This window comes from Macaca mulatta, chromosome 4, assembly GCF_049350105.2.
Source record: "Macaca mulatta isolate MMU2019108-1 chromosome 4, T2T-MMU8v2.0, whole genome shotgun sequence".
NCBI lineage: Eukaryota > Metazoa > Chordata > Mammalia > Primates > Cercopithecidae > Macaca > Macaca mulatta.
Window position 1 is genome coordinate 5,529,216 of NC_133409.1, and position 15,269 is coordinate 5,544,484.

General features: G+C 48.2%; 1 protein-coding gene across 7 annotated transcripts in view; it reads left to right on the forward strand.

The window, feature by feature from the left end:
* Positions 1–15,269, forward strand: part of RPS6KA2 (ribosomal protein S6 kinase A2) — a 452,599-nt gene that overhangs the window by 285,189 nt on the left and 152,141 nt on the right. Inside the window, exon 1 of one of the 7 annotated variants that reach the window (XM_077999206.1) lies at positions 94–236. The exons of the other annotated variants lie outside the window; for them this stretch is intronic. The gene's annotated coding sequence lies outside the window, so the exon portion shown is untranslated. Of the gene's footprint in view, positions 1–93; positions 237–15,269 lie in introns of those variants that run through there. 7 annotated transcript variants of the gene reach the window in all.

The window sequence follows — 15,269 nt, forward strand, 5'->3', positions numbered from 1 at the left end:
TCACCCAGCTCCTACATACTGGCGCCCGGACCCAAATCCCACCTGTTCACCTCCAGCATCGAGGCCTCTAAACTGATCCTACTATTCCACGACTTCCTAGGGCTGCGCAATTGTAAGCTCAAGGACAGTACATGTAGGTGTGCAGCAGCAGGACAGCCCCCAATCCAGGGCACAGATGGAGGAGTCCACGGCACCTGGCTTTTGAGGGAAGGAACACGAGGCCCGGCATCTTGGGGGTAAGGAAATCTGAATTCCAATCCTGTTGTATTAGTCCGTTTTCACACTGCTGATAAAGACATCCCGAGACTGGGAAGAAAAAGAGGTTTAATTGGGCTTACAGTTCCACATGGCTGGGGAGGTCTCAGAATCACGGTGGGAGGTAAAAAACACTTCTTACATGGCGGCAGCAAGAGAAAATGAGAAAGAAGCAAAAGTGGGAATCCCTGACAAACCCATCAGATCTCCTGAGACCTATTCACTATCATGAGAACAGTCTGGGGGAACCGCCCCCATGATTCAAATTAATTCCCACCTGTCCCTCCTACAAAACATGGGAATTATGGGAGTACAATTCAAGATGAGATTTGGGTAGGGACACAGAGCCAAACCAAATCATTCCGCCCCTGCCACACTGAATTTCCTGTCCTCACATTTCAAAACCAATCATGCCTTCACAGCAGTCCCCCAAAGTCTGAATTCATTTCAGCATTAACCCCAAAGTCCACAGTCCAAAGTCTGATCCAAGACAAGGCAAGTCCCTTCCATCTATAAGCCTGAAAAATGAAAAGCAAGCTAGTTACTTCCTAGATACAATGGGGGTACAGTTATTGGGTAAATACAGCCATTCCAAAGGGGAGAAATTGGCCAAAACAAAGGGGTTATAGAGCCCATGCAAGTCCAGAATCCAGCGGGGCAGTCAAATTTTAGAGCTCTAAAATGATCTCCATTGACTCCAGGTCTCACATCCAGGTCATGCTGATGCACGAGGTGAGTTCCCATGGTACTGGGCAGCTCCACCCCTGTGGCTTTGCAGGGTACAGCCTCCTTCTCAGCTGCTTTCATAGGCTGGTGTTGAGTGTCTGAGGCTTTTCCAGGCACACAGTGCAAGCTGTCGGTGGATCTACCATCCTGGGGTCTGGAGGATGGTGGCCCTCCTCTCACAGCTCCACTAGGCAGTGCCTCACTAAGGACTCTGTGTGGGGGCTCCAGCCCCACATTTCCCTTCTGCACTGCCCTGGCAGAGGTTCTCCAGGAAGACCCCACCCCTACAACAAACTTTTGCCTGGCCATCCAGGCATTTCCATATGTCTTCTGCAATCTAGGCAGAGGTTCCCAAACCCCAGTTCTTGACTTCTGTGCACTCCCAGGCTCAACACCACATGGAAGCTGCCAAGGCTTGGGGCTTCCACCCTCTGAAGCAACAGCCTAAGCTGTACCTTGGCCCCTTTTAGTCACAGCTGGAGTGGCTGAGATGCAGGGCACCAAGTCCCTAGGCTGCACACAGCTCTGGGACCCTGGATCCAGCCCAGGAGACCATTTTCTCCTATGCCTCCAGGCCTGCAGTGGGAGGGGCTGCCATGAAGACCTCTGACATGTCCCGGAGCCATATTCCCCATTGTCTTGGGAATTAACATTCAGCTTCTCATTACTTATGCAAATTTCCTCAACCGGCTTGAATTTCTCCTCAGAAAATGGATTTTTCTTTCCTATCACATTGTCAGGCTGCAAATTTTCTGAACCTTTATGCTTTGCTTCCCTTATAAAACTGAACGCCTTTGACAGCACCCAAGTCACCTCTTGAATGCTTTGTTGCTTAGAAATTTCTTCTGCCAGATACCCAAAATCATCTCTCTCGAGTTCAAAGTTCCACAAATCTCTAGGGCAGGGGCAAAATACTGCCAGTCTCTTTGCTAAAACATAATAAGAGTCACTTTGCTCCAGTTCCCTACAAGTTCCTCATCTCCATCTGAGACCACCTCACTCTGAACTTGATTGTCTATGTCATTATCAGCATTTTGGTCAAAGTCATTCAACAAGTCTCTAGGAAGTTCCAAACTTTCCCACATTTTCCTGTCTTCTTCTGAGCCTTTCAAACTGTTCCAGCCTCTGCCTGTTACCCAGTTCCAAAGTCACTTCCACATTTTAATGTATCTTTTCAGCAATGCCCCACTCTACTGGTACCAATTTACTGTATTAGTCCATTTTCACGCTGCTGATAAAGACATATCCAAGACTGGGAAGAAAGGGAGGTTTAATTGGACTTACAGTTCCACATGGCTGAGGAGGCCTCGGAATCATGGCAGGAGGCGTAAGGCACTTCTTACATGGTGGTGGCAAGAGATATTGAGAAAGAAGCAAAGGCAGAAACCCCTGATAATCCCATCAGATGTCCTGAGACTTATTCACTATCATGAGAATAGCGTGATGAAACCACCCCTATGATTCAAATTATCTCCCACCAGGTCCCTCCTACAACATGTGGGAATGATGGGAGTATAATTCAAGATAAGATTTGGGTGGGGACACAGAACCAAACCATATCACCTGTTTTGTTTTATTTGGGACCTCAAGTCATTCACTCTCATCTTTGGAATTTTTTTTTTTTTCCATGTGAAATGAATAGATTGCTATCTTGATGAGTTCCTTTACACCTGAAAAATTTATTCTTCCAAACCAATCCATGGAGGAAATTCTGTGTTTAGAGAAATGGTTCCCATTGATACAGAGGCAGCAGACTCATTAATGTCCTTCCATTCAGCTCAGTGGGAGGTGATGTTCTGAGGTCTTAACTCTCTTGAGGTAAAAACGTTGAAATGAAAGCATGTAAAAAAGGAAAGAAAAATCATTATACTTCTGTGAAGTTAAAATGTTGAAATATTTTCAGATGTAGAGAGAATAAACAAAAAGCAACACCAAACCCATCTGCTCATCAGTGGATCATCATTTAAAATAGAAGCTGGCTTTTTTCCCTTCTGGAAAGCCTCACACGATAAACACAATGAACAGGAAATGAGCAACCTTGCATTTCATAGTGCTTCCATCTTGGCAAAAGGTACCCTCTCGTGCTCGATTTGGCAGGTCTGGACTCCAGCAAAAGCCAGCGCTGAAAATAGTTCTGCGTACACTTCTGAGCGCTCCCCCGTACTCCCTGAGCGCGGATCACACATAGCCTCGTGTTATGCTTCTGACTTTTGAATGCAAAGACAAAAAAAATCACATGAATCATTGTAGTTATTCAGAGTTTTTATGTGTTGAAAATCTTTCCTCCAATGTGCTCTGAGAAGTCGTGTGGCATTCGTAAACAAAAGCTGTGTTAAAAGAGCCGGGCGTTTTGCATGTCTAGTTTTGTTGGTGGCCGTGCCTATCATGGTTGGGGCAGTCACTTCCCACCCAGCCCAGCCCAGCCCAGCCCAGCCATGGTCAGTATAGGAGCAGTGGGGCAGACCAGGGCAATTTTTTAATTATTTGCTACATCTTTCTTGTTCATTTAAAATCATTCTTACCTGTTGACAAAAGTAGATCCTTGGCAACTCTTCCTGGCGATTCTTGGTGTCTTACTAAGTCTACTATGTTGGAAGGTAATACAAGTTTCATTTATATAGAGCCTAGTCAGATATTTTACTACTTCAGAAAGTCCCGCTTTTCAAACTGCCTGATGAATTAACCTGTTTTTTCTGCAGTCATTTATGTTTCCTGTTTCCATCTTACTCCTATCTTTATATAACTTCTCATTTAAAATACTCTTGCAGAACTTAAAATAGAACTACGACAGCAATTCCATTACTGGGCATATATCCAAAGGAAAATAAATCATTCTACCAAAAAGACACACGCACTTGTATTTTCACTGCAACAACATTCACAATAGCACAGATGTGGAATCAACTTAGGTGCTCATTAATGGTGGATTGGGTAAAGAAAATGTGGTACATATATATGATGGAATACTGCACAGCCATAAAAAGAATGAAATCGTGTCCTTTGCAGCCACATGTATGCAAGTGGAGGTCATTATCCTAAGCAAATTAATTCAGGGACAGAAAACCAAATACCGCATGTTCTCACTTAAAAGTGGAAGCTCAACACTGAGTACACATGGACATAAAGATGGGAACAGCAGACACTGGGGACTACTGGGGAGGAGGGAAGGAGGGCGATGTGAACTTAAATACGGGGTACTGTACTCAGTACCTGGGTGATGGGACCACCCATACCCCAGGCCACAGCATCATGCGATACACCCACATAACCTGCACATGGACCTCCTGAATCCAGAATTTTTTTTTAAAGAATTTTAAAAATTAAAAAATCCTCCTCGGTCAGCACGCCAGGACTCAGGATAAGAGCAAGGAGTGGTGTCATTGCCGTCTGCGTGCCATAGAGAGAGAATGACCACGGCAGGGCCTGCGTGTGCCTGGAGTGGACTGCATAGAGATGGTTTATTCTGAGCTGGTGGGACTGAGAGTCCTTTTAAAGATCCCGCGTGGCTGCTCTTTGTGGGGTGACGTTCGCTTTGACATAGATTTGCTGCGTCTGACACATCTTCACATGCACGAGGAGCTCGTCTTCCTTCTCTCTGAATGCTCTATTAACTATTTAAAAGGTATCTCTAACTTTTTTCAAACCTGGGAAGTTCCCAGACTGTTACCATGCAGCCGATGGACTCTAGGCTGCAATCTTATGCCACCGGGCACTGGAAGAGAACCTCGGTGTTTACGGTCATGACCCTGGCAGTCACTGCAGCAAAGGCCAGGGAAGTCAGAGCCACAGAGTCAATGTGACAAAACCCATGGGGCTTTGCAGCGGCGAGCTCACTTTGTAAAAAGTCAGCTGCAGCCTGACCCAGGGGCACGTTCTGCAGGGAGGCACCTGCATGCCTTCCTCAGCAGGAATTTAATCCTGGGTTTGCTGCTGGTCTGTACTTCACATGGAGAGCAGTGCCTCTTCCAGCATCAAAATATGTGTGCTGCGTCCTCCGTCCTTCACGGAGAAAAAGATCAAAATCCCCCTGCAGACCCTGCCATCGTCTTCAACTTAGGTGCAGCAGCGGACCCTCGGTTTTCCCTGAGTTTGCACGAGGGTACTGCCCATCCCTGAATGTGCTACATAAAACGAGGTTCAGGAAGCTCTAACCAGAGGTGATGAGTGCCTGCCCTGATGGAGTGCCATTCTCATGACAGGGCAGAGGAGCTGGATTTGTGCAGGGTCAGCGTTGTCTTTGAAATGGACTTTCTGCATCTGATGTGGCTTCCCACAGACCAAGGATCTCAGCCTCCTGCCCTCCCTGCACCGGGCCATCCCCTCCATCAGTGAAGGAGGGCTCCTGAGAGCATCTGGGTACCCCGGGCACCCCAGGCACCCTGTCCTCATGGTGTGGAGTGAGGTTGGGCATGCGGAGGAGACTCCATTCTCTTCCTCTCCTGTGCTCCGCTCCCTCTGACCACGCAGGGGTTCCCTGGGCCCAACCTCATGAGCTACATTTCTGCATTTCCCGTTTCCTTCTTCAGCAGGCAGGGGTAGACCCGAACGTGCAGATGCAAGGGGAGCAGAGGACGTGGGAGCTGCTCTGTCTCGCACCCTGCATGAGGGTAGAGACTCGTGTGCTAGTGATGCGGGCTCCGTGTGGGCTATGTTCCTCTTTGCTTGTGTCCCCCAAGGACCCTCAGTGAGGGGTCACAGGCAGGAGGAAAGGGGGCCTTGCAGGTCCAGGTTCAGCCACCCTGGTCCCCTATCCCCAGGCCGTATGACCAGTGGAGCGTGGAGGAGCTGTAAGCCCATAACCAGGGCTCTGCCACAGGGCAACAGGCAGGGAAAGCAGCCTGCAACGAGAGCTATGTGAGAACCTCATCCTAGAGTCCTCAGGAGGGTTACTGTGAGGAAAGAGCTAAATACATCACCAGCCACTTGTGTGGTTTCTGCAGAAATTGACAAAAGTAAACATCCCTTGGCTTAGCCAGCCTGAGAGGCCACCAGACACCTTCCTAAACCAATATCTGTTTATTCATGTTTGTTTTATAACATGCTTTCACTCTTAGAATTAGTAATCGTACATGTTTATGTTGGAAGTTGGAAATCGTTTCGTTCTTCTTATCATTATTTATTGGGTAGCTAATATTTGGAAGATATTGTATCAGATTTTCCAATGAGAGAACTGGAAGGAAAACCAGAATCCCTAATCAATCCCACCACTCAGATACACATATTTAATATCTAGGGACATGTTGGGTCTTTCTTAAATTTATATCTATGTAGGAATTTTGCTATAAAATTAATAAAAATTCTGAACCTAGAATTTTGTGTTTAAAATGAAACTGAATATTATAGTGTATGTTCTCGTGTTATTAAATATTGCGAATGCATTTTATTTTATATATAATATTCTGTTGTTTGCCTTTATTAAGACAATATAGAAGATGTAAGGGTTTTATTCCCCCCCGCCCCACTGTTCTTCACTATGGATAATGCCAACATGGCACGTTTACACAGAAGTATTTGTCCTTGGTTCTGATTTTTTCCAAAAGTTCTAAAAAGGAAGTCAGTTGTTTCAAGATTATGATTTTTGATACAAAGGCACCAGATTGCTTTCCAGAGGCCGTTCAAGCTGCGCTCACCCTGGCATTTGTCAGCAAGTCATCACCACACTCAACGTGGCAAATGTTAGATATTTTTATTCTCAGCATGTTGGTTAACTAGATAGGCAAAAAAAGTCTCTCACCTATCTAATTTTATTTGTTTGATTACTAATGAGACTACTTTAAAGAATATATTTCTTGGATTTTAAATTTCCCTCCATGTAAACTGTGCATTTCTTCATTCCTTTGACCACTGTTTATTCTGGAGTGCTAGAACGTGCATGTGCGTGAGCACACATTATTTTGTCGTTCCCAACATTTTCTGTTTGTCATTGGCTTTTTCATTTTGCTTACAAGCTTTTAAAGTTTAGACCTTTTTGTGTAGCTAAATAATTGTCTTTCTGCTGTTGCTTTTAGGCTAAGTTATTTGCTGTTCGGGAAGCAGCAACCTCTTTGCTGGTCTTTCTCCTAGTTCTTCGTGTTGTGTGTGTCAGCATTTGACATTAGACCGATAGAAGATGTTTTGGTATCTGATGGCAACTGGAGATGGACTCGATTTTTCATCTGATGAATTCCATGGCAGTTTCCCCGGTACCCCTTATGGGTTGGTCCCGCGCTTCCTGTTTCCTGTGTGGAGCACTTCGGTCTCCCAGGCCTGCTGGGCGTGGGGGCCGGCCTCATCAGTCCCGGGGTGCGTCTGCACCGCACTATAATCACAGTGCAGATTCACAGCACGGTTTATCATCTGGCAGAGCAACTTCTCTCTCATGCCTTTATTTTCCCATATTTCGTGTAAAGTTTAGAAAAATTTTGCCATTTTTAAATTCCTAAAAAGTCCCCTTAAATTTGGATTTAAACCAGGTTAAACACTATTACAGTGAAAAGAATTAACATACTCAGTCTTCCCAGCCTACCAGTCTACTTACTCACATCTGCCTTTGTGTCTCTGTAATGTTTCCCTTTGCTTTTCTATATACCCTTTTGTTGTTATTTTTAATATTTTAATATTCACTATTAAATATTCAGGAGTAAATCTTTGAGTGTTGTCTGGTTTCCCTGTGGCATTCACTGTCTTGCTAATTTTGATTTATAAGCATGGAATTAATGTGTGTATTTCATGTTGTATCTAAACCCTGAATTATTACATCTGCTGTATTTATTTTGGTTGATGCTGAATATACAAGCATACTGCCTTAGAGCTATATTTTGTAGTTCTTATTTCTATTTCTGTGCTTACTTCATTTGCTGAAATTTCCAGGAGAGTTTTAAGTCATGGTGGCAATTTCTTACATCCTTAGTTTAAGGGTTTTTTTTTTTTTTTGCAGATGAAACATGTGAAACAGAAATCAAAGCGTTGTCACTGGTGACCCTAACATCCAACTGTGAACTGGATGCAGCTGTCAGAAACAGCTTCGGGGCATGCAGGGCAGGGGAAGGGGAGCCAGGGCCCATCGCTGACCCGCCTTGTGCCTCTCTTTGACTGCCCATGTTTCTCCATACCCGGGTGCTGCCAATTCTCAGTGCTGCTTCCCAAGGGTCTGGAGCTATGGCAGGAAGCTCCTGGGTCTGAGACCATGTAGTTGCTGTCACACCCTTGGGGTTGGTGCAAGAGGTGACAGGTGCTCAGTAGGCTTCTTTTGTGGGAACAGGTCCCCTTGTCACCCTCATACTGGATAGCCTCTCCCTTAGATTTGTATGTGTGACTTGCTGAACTTTCTTTCAAGTGATAATTGTCTAGCCAGTACTTCCGTTCGGAGTTTTGAGACCTGCAAACTGAAAATAAGACATCTCTTCTGTGAATCTTGTGATCCTCAGTGCAATGGCAGAGGTTGAAAGTACAGAACGAGGCATTTCTCCTGGGACTGTGGAATTGGGATGTAAGTTTCAGTGCTGGCCAGCAGCCCTGCAGGACGAGGGGAAGACGCTTTGCAAGGAATCAGCGCCAAGTCAGTACAGGGAGATGCGCTATTCCGTAGGGAACAGTCCTTTGAGAAGGTGTTCGGCCATCCTTGCTGTCCCGAATCACCGTGCAGAGTAAGTATAGTTCCCAGAGGGATCGCAAGGACGCAGAAGTCCAGAGTTCCCAAGATGACCTCGCCTGTGGTCCGCACAATTGCCTACCATGTGGCCCCTGCCCATGGAGGAGTCCTGGGAGTGACCAGAAAGACCCCTCATGAGAGCGGGTCCAGGGAGAACGCAAGAGGGTGGCGAGAATGCCTGGCTTGGAGATTCCCAGGGCGGCCCCAGCAGGGACCCGGGAGCCACACCCAGGAAGGTCAGCGAGGGCAGAGGCATCCGATGACAGGCCAGGGCTTTGCCCAAACCATCCAGAAGGTTCTTCTACAGGAAGAGACACACACCGTGCAAACATCTGAGATGCAGAAAGGGAGCTGAATGAGATGAGAGTAAACATCACTTGGAGAGCGGCCAGGGCAGCCCCAGAGCTCACCTCTCGTGAAACCCAGTCCTCAGTGCCTTCCTGTGGAGAGGTCGCTCAGAAGAAAAGCCGCCGTGGAAGATGGGAGGAGCAGAATGGGCCAAGCCAGGGCCAGCCCCAAGGCACCTGAGGGGTCTCAGCCCCTGTAGGTTGAAGATTCTGCCAGTCCTTGGGGAGGAATCCAATGGAAAGAGAATAATTATACGAGACATGCTTATGTCTGCACCCATTAACTTGGAGTAAACTTGCATCTTTTTACTTACAGACTTGTTTTTTTTTTCCTAATACACTTCTTTGTTGTTGAATCCAGAATACAATCTTTTGTATACGTTTAGTAATGTAAGCTTAATTTTTAATATACTTTTCACATACAGTATCTGGTAAATGAGAAAAAAAAAGTACTTGTTCAAAATCATGAAATCAGGAAGAAGCAGAGTCCAGATTGATACCGGATTTTCTGATTTAAAATATCACATTATTTGCACAAAACTTGTCATTTGCATGTTTGTTTTCTAGTATCAGTAATTATGCCACATACATTTAGAGATGGCTTTCAGCCTGTGCTGGTCACTAGCTACGCAGGGACTGGCACGGTCACCTCCAGGGCAGGGCTCTGCCTGGTTAGTGGGGTCTCCAAAGTCTTATGGCTCTTTTCAGCCCCAAAACGTGCTAGCCGGTAATACATGTTGCTTTTTGTTTTGTTTGTTTCTGAGATGGAATTTTGCTCTTGTCGCCCAGGCTGGAGTACAATGGCGCAATCTCGGCTCATCTGCAACCTCCACCTCCCAGATTCAAGCAATTCTCCTGCCTCAGCCTCCTGAGTAGCTGGGACTACAGGTTCCTGTCACCACGACCGGCTAATTTTTTTGTGTTTTTAGTAGAGACGGGGTTTTGCCGTGTTGGCCAGGCTGGTCTCGAACTCCTGACCTCAGGTGATCCGCCTGCCTAAGGCTCCCAAAGTGCTGGGATTATAGGCGTGAGTCACCGCACCTGGCCAAGTAATAGATTTTGGATTCAATTTTCTTTTAAAGCAGTCCTCTGGGAACAGGCTTTCTTAACATGGCTTTCTATGGATGGGTCTCAGGAATTCCAGACAGTCTGTGACTGATTTTATGTGGATGTGCATGTGTGTGTGTTTCCAGGAAGAAAATGCCAAGATTTCATCAAACTCAAAGATGCCTGTCACCCCCAGAAAGCCGAGGTCTGTGGTGCGCATCCAGTGTCCCCTTTCTCTCAGTTGCAGAGAGCAGGGCGTCCAAGGGCTGATTCTGGGGCTGGCTGTGGAGTTCTTTCCTGTTCCATCCTAGACCTGAGACAGGATGCTTCCCACGAGGAGGGACTGCCAGGCACAGATGCTGCACTGGGGTGGACTTTGGTGGTGTGCTGTTTCCCCAAGTGAGCTGACTTTTAGATTAAGAGGGCAATAGGTTTCTCTAAGCCTGTTTCTATCAGACCTTTGGGAAATGTAAGCTTATCATGGATTGCTGGGAAGAGATGTAACCTCTTGTCTCCTGCTGGTCTAAGTAATTCAGCATGTTCCGTGGGAAGGCCATGCGTTTCCTGTGAATCGGCTTTCCAGTCTAGACTGGGGGCCGAGCGTGTACTGTGATTTACCTCAGTCCCAGCTCTGTTCGCAACCCCAGCTGAGTTCAGTGATACAGTGAGTTGCACATTGGACTATATGCAAACCAGTCTGCGGCCGATTTACTACTCTCTGTTGTAAGCTAGTTCCCTGGGCAAACATTATTTTTCTTAGAAACCTAGTACTGTGATGTGTTGTCATTTGCCCATAGTTAATCTGTCCATGTCTACTTCTTATGTTAAATTAGAGCCCTGGGAAATCAATCAAAATTCGTCATCTTTTTCTTATTCTCCCTTTGGGTCGGCTGCTCACTGACAGCCGCTCTCACGTGGCCACTCATTTTTCCTTCTGGTTTTTTAGTGACTCAATGTGAACCTCTGGGCTGCTGTCTCCCTGTTAACCATGGGTGTGTAGGGACGTATGGAAAGTGAATCACAAGGTTGAGTCGAGGTATGTGGTCTGCATGGGGGGACAGGCGGGGCTGCAGGCTCACGGCCAAGCACATGTCAAGGATTTGGACTTCTCAAATCCTGCTTAGGAAAGAACATCCGATTTGCCACAATGGATGTGACTCATGGCCGACTGAAGGGTGCTTTTGTGGATAGCAACAGGGCGTTCTGCGGAAGGGCAGGGAAGGCTCTGTGTTTGTCATGTCTTCATGGTTTACCTCAGTGGCTCATCATGGATTGTTTTTTAGCCATTAATCCATGTGACCCATTCTGGGAGCTGTTTTCAGTGTATTTGCAACTCTTTGGGCTAAGAAGCTCCTTTAGTTCACGTTTGCACCTGCAACAATGTAATGTAGGGTTTGTGCAAGTCACTGTGTCCGAGGGAAAATCCCTGTTGCCAACTCTGCTTTCTGTGATCCTGCCGCAGGCACAGAACAGCGTGGGAGACGAGACCTTTGGCTTTGCATGGGCTGTCTGATCTCCAGCCAATCACCCGGCTTCCCTGGGCCTGTCAGGTGCAGGAGTGGGGCTGTCAGGGACTGGCTCAGAGCTCATCCCTGCACCTCTAGCAAGGGTGGCTCCTGGCTGAGAGGCTTCAGGGCCAGGAGTGGACAGAATTGCTTCCCTTAAGAGGCTTGGGGAGATTCCGGGCAAGGGTGGGGAGGTGTGAGAGATCCCTGGGCCTGTGCAAGACAGACTCCGTACCCAGTGTGGACTTCCAGGGACCATAGCTTTGCACAGAGCTTGGGAGAGGGCCACCTCCTGCACCTGTGCAGAGCTCTGCTGCCTGGAAGCCTGGGGCTAGTGCTTCAGAATCATCTAGAGACAGAACCTCTGGTGATATGGTGGATGGGCAGACCTGTGGCACCAACAGTGAGGTCATCAAGGTGACCAAGGTAGCAGCCATCTGTCCCTCATTCAGACATGGCTAGCAGGACTCAGGTGTCCCTGCCTGATGCGCTGCCCACACCTGTGAGTGGGCACTTTGGAGATGCCAAGAAACTGCCTGGGATTTCCAGGCATGTTCTGGCAAGGACACTGATGTAGGCTCTTCCCCGTGTGGTACAATCATGAAAAGGAACATGGCCTCCCCTGCAGTAGCAGCCTGCGCCTGACCAAGGCCATCACGTCCTAGGAGGTAAGGAGTAGGTCTGTTCCCCTTCTGCACACCCTAGGATGTTCCCTGCTGTCACACACCTCAGACTGAACTTTGAAGATTCATTCCTACATTTTCATCTAGGTTTCTGGGACACTCTTTCCGTTCTTTATTTCTATCCCAAGTTCGTTTTGTCTCTTCTCCTGAAAAGTGGTTATCGGAGCCACATGACAGCTGTCCACGAGGATGGGAAGATGCTTTTTGTTTTGTTAGAAATGTCCCCCTGTGATGTCGCTGCCTGGCAGTGCTGGCTGCAGTAGCTCCCAGGCGTGGTGTCTCCTGAAATGGCCAGTGGTGACCTCTGCATGCATGTGGAATCCCGAGTGCTAGCCGATAGCTCGGTCACACTGTCTTCCATGCCATCGGCTATCCCTTTGGCCCACACAGGAGCACCCCTCCCCAGCCGCAGGCCCCAGGTTCAGGCTCTGTCCAGTATCAAGCTGAGCTCCACTGGCCCGACAGCTAGCTTACTGGCCCCAGGTGTCCATGGCGGAGTCAGGTCCACACTGGGACTAGCTGAGTCTGCCACAGGATCTCGGCACCACTGAAGAGTGTGGGGTTGGCTGCAGGTGAGGTGGTCAGTGCTGGGATTGGACCGCATGGTTCTTGTGGGGACAGCTGTTCCCTAGCGTGGATAGCACGGCAGTCAGAGGCCGCCAGGGCCCGAGCCGGCCACACAGGCAAAGCGTGTAGCCAGGTACCAGGGAGTGTGGACCCCCGCATCCCAGCACAGGCTTTGGATCCCGGGGTCTGATGAGCTCAGTCAGTTCCGAGGGAAGCTGGAGAAATGGCTGAAGCACACCGCAGAAGAGCAAGCTCAGGGCCTTGTTAAAGCCAGGCCCCACCGCCCCGCTGTCAGGACCATCTCAGCTTAAACAACAGGCCTCTCTCCAGTTTGAGTTTAATGGTTTGGAATTGGTGGTGACTTAAATCACTTGGGATGGGGAAGAGTTGGGGAGCCTCTGGTTGCACAGCAGGGGCTGAGCACTGGCCCCAGCCTGCTCTTTTCTCCCAGGAATTTCAAGTCAGACTCAACAGGCAGATGCAGGAGTGACTTTCAGCCCGGCCATCTCCACTTGGCCAAGTGGCTCTTGGTGTCTGCCTTATTCCCTCCTGGCTGTAGCCTCTGAATGGGGAACCGTGTGAAAGCCTCATAATGGTAATTAAAATGATGGTTTTAAAACACTTTCATGGCCCACAGAGGACGGCTCAGACATATAAGGGATCGTATGTCCTAAAGCTCCTGCCTGCTCCCTGAAGCACAGGGCACTTGAAATGGGATCTGGCCACTGAGGATGCCTCCTGAGGACGCTCGGAAAGGTGATGCTGCCTCAGGGACATGCTCCAGCCCTCGACCTTGATCCATGGCTCAGAAGGATGCACAAGGACTTTCCCCCATAGAAAGTTCCCAGGTTTTCTAGACTGCGTTGTTTGTGTATTTGGAAAACGACCGTTTTTACAGCATCTGGATGAGAGCTCCTACAACAGAAATACTCAAAAAGCTTCGCATTAAAGAGCAGTTGCAAGATAAATGCCTAGAAGAGGCCCCTAGAAAAGGGAAATTCAGACTGAAATCTGTCAACTCTCATTGTCATTTCCTCCAGAAACTCTTTAACGTTGGAGATGAGAAAGAGAAGAAGAAAGGGGAGGCGTGGGGCGGACGGCGAATGTCTTCAGGGTAATTTGGAAGAGTGGAACAGAAGCTGCATGTGAGTGGCAGGCCCTCTGTGGTGCAGAATGTTTAGGCTGAGGGGGAATCTGCTCCACAGACTGGTGGGGAAACAGAGGTCCCTCCAGTGTCCGACTGAGACCGGGAACCCCGGAAACAGGTGGGCCGAGGCTGTAACTACCAATTAGGCAGAAATGGTAAGGATTTGACACGTGCGATGTTATGGGCACTCTTGATCGAATGATGCGGGTGACAGGCTTGGACGCAGTGAAGACACCTGGAGGAGGAAAGAGCCAAGAAAACTCAGCCTCATTGCTTCACAAAATGGATTTTGCATTTTCCCGGGAAATGTTCATAGGCCGCTTCTCTAAGTAAATGCATTCCTGAGGAAACACAGAGCCTGGGACGCAGTTTGTTATCCACAGTGGGTTGTCCAGTATTTCTGCAAACTGTTCCTACTCAGTGAGCAAGGAACCCCAGTGCTGAAACATTGGCAGCGCTGACAACTGACATCTGACATCTGCCGTTGATTCATGCTGAGACACGGAGTCATCGTCTCCTCTTTCCCGCCACGTCCAGCTGCGTGTTGAAAGCCTGTAATTTACAAATAGGTAAAGCTCATTTGTAAATGGATGGCAAACATGAGAAACGTTTTTTTTTCATGCAAACAATATTACAAGCACTGATACAGATATGAAAATCACATACATCTTATAAGCAATACCCTAAAGGTCCAGCCCATAAAAGCTGAACCACTTATCAATTGCTGAAATATTTAAATTGGCTTAAATATTTTCTTCATGAAATCCATCAATGTCTTTAACCAGATACCTTGCCCACGAGATCTGCCTGGGGTGGGAGGTCTTGGCCCCCTCTGGCTGGAGCTGGGGGCTCCCCTGTGTGGAGGGGAGAGGGCGGGTGGGGGTGAGTCTGGTGACTGGTTAGCCGCGCAGGTGGAGTGGGGGCAGGCACAGCACTCAGGAGGCTGAGGCTGGGCTTCTGGGGGAGCCGCAGTCCCTGGGGTTTGGGGGGGTCATCTGTCACCAGGAGGAAGGAAGAGGCAGCTCTGTGCAGGAAGAGGGATCCCACCGCTGGCGGCGAGCCCAGGAGACTGGGAGGAAAAGCCGGGAACAGATGAGCTGCGGAAAAGAAGGACAGAGGCTGATTCTGAGTGGGTGCCCCTCTCTTCCAAGTGCTTCCTGTTGGGGCCCTCTCCTAGCTCCACCCCATTCTACCCGAGGATCCCTTCTCCATCTTCCTTCTCCAGAAACACAGATGTGGCGGTGTCTCCACTCCCCCGGAAGAGCCACCAGGACCCCTTGTTGCCTCCAGAATAAACTTCATCCACCCCCACCCTGCAGTCATTTCAGGCTGGATCTCTTCCACACACTGGGAGGGGCTCCG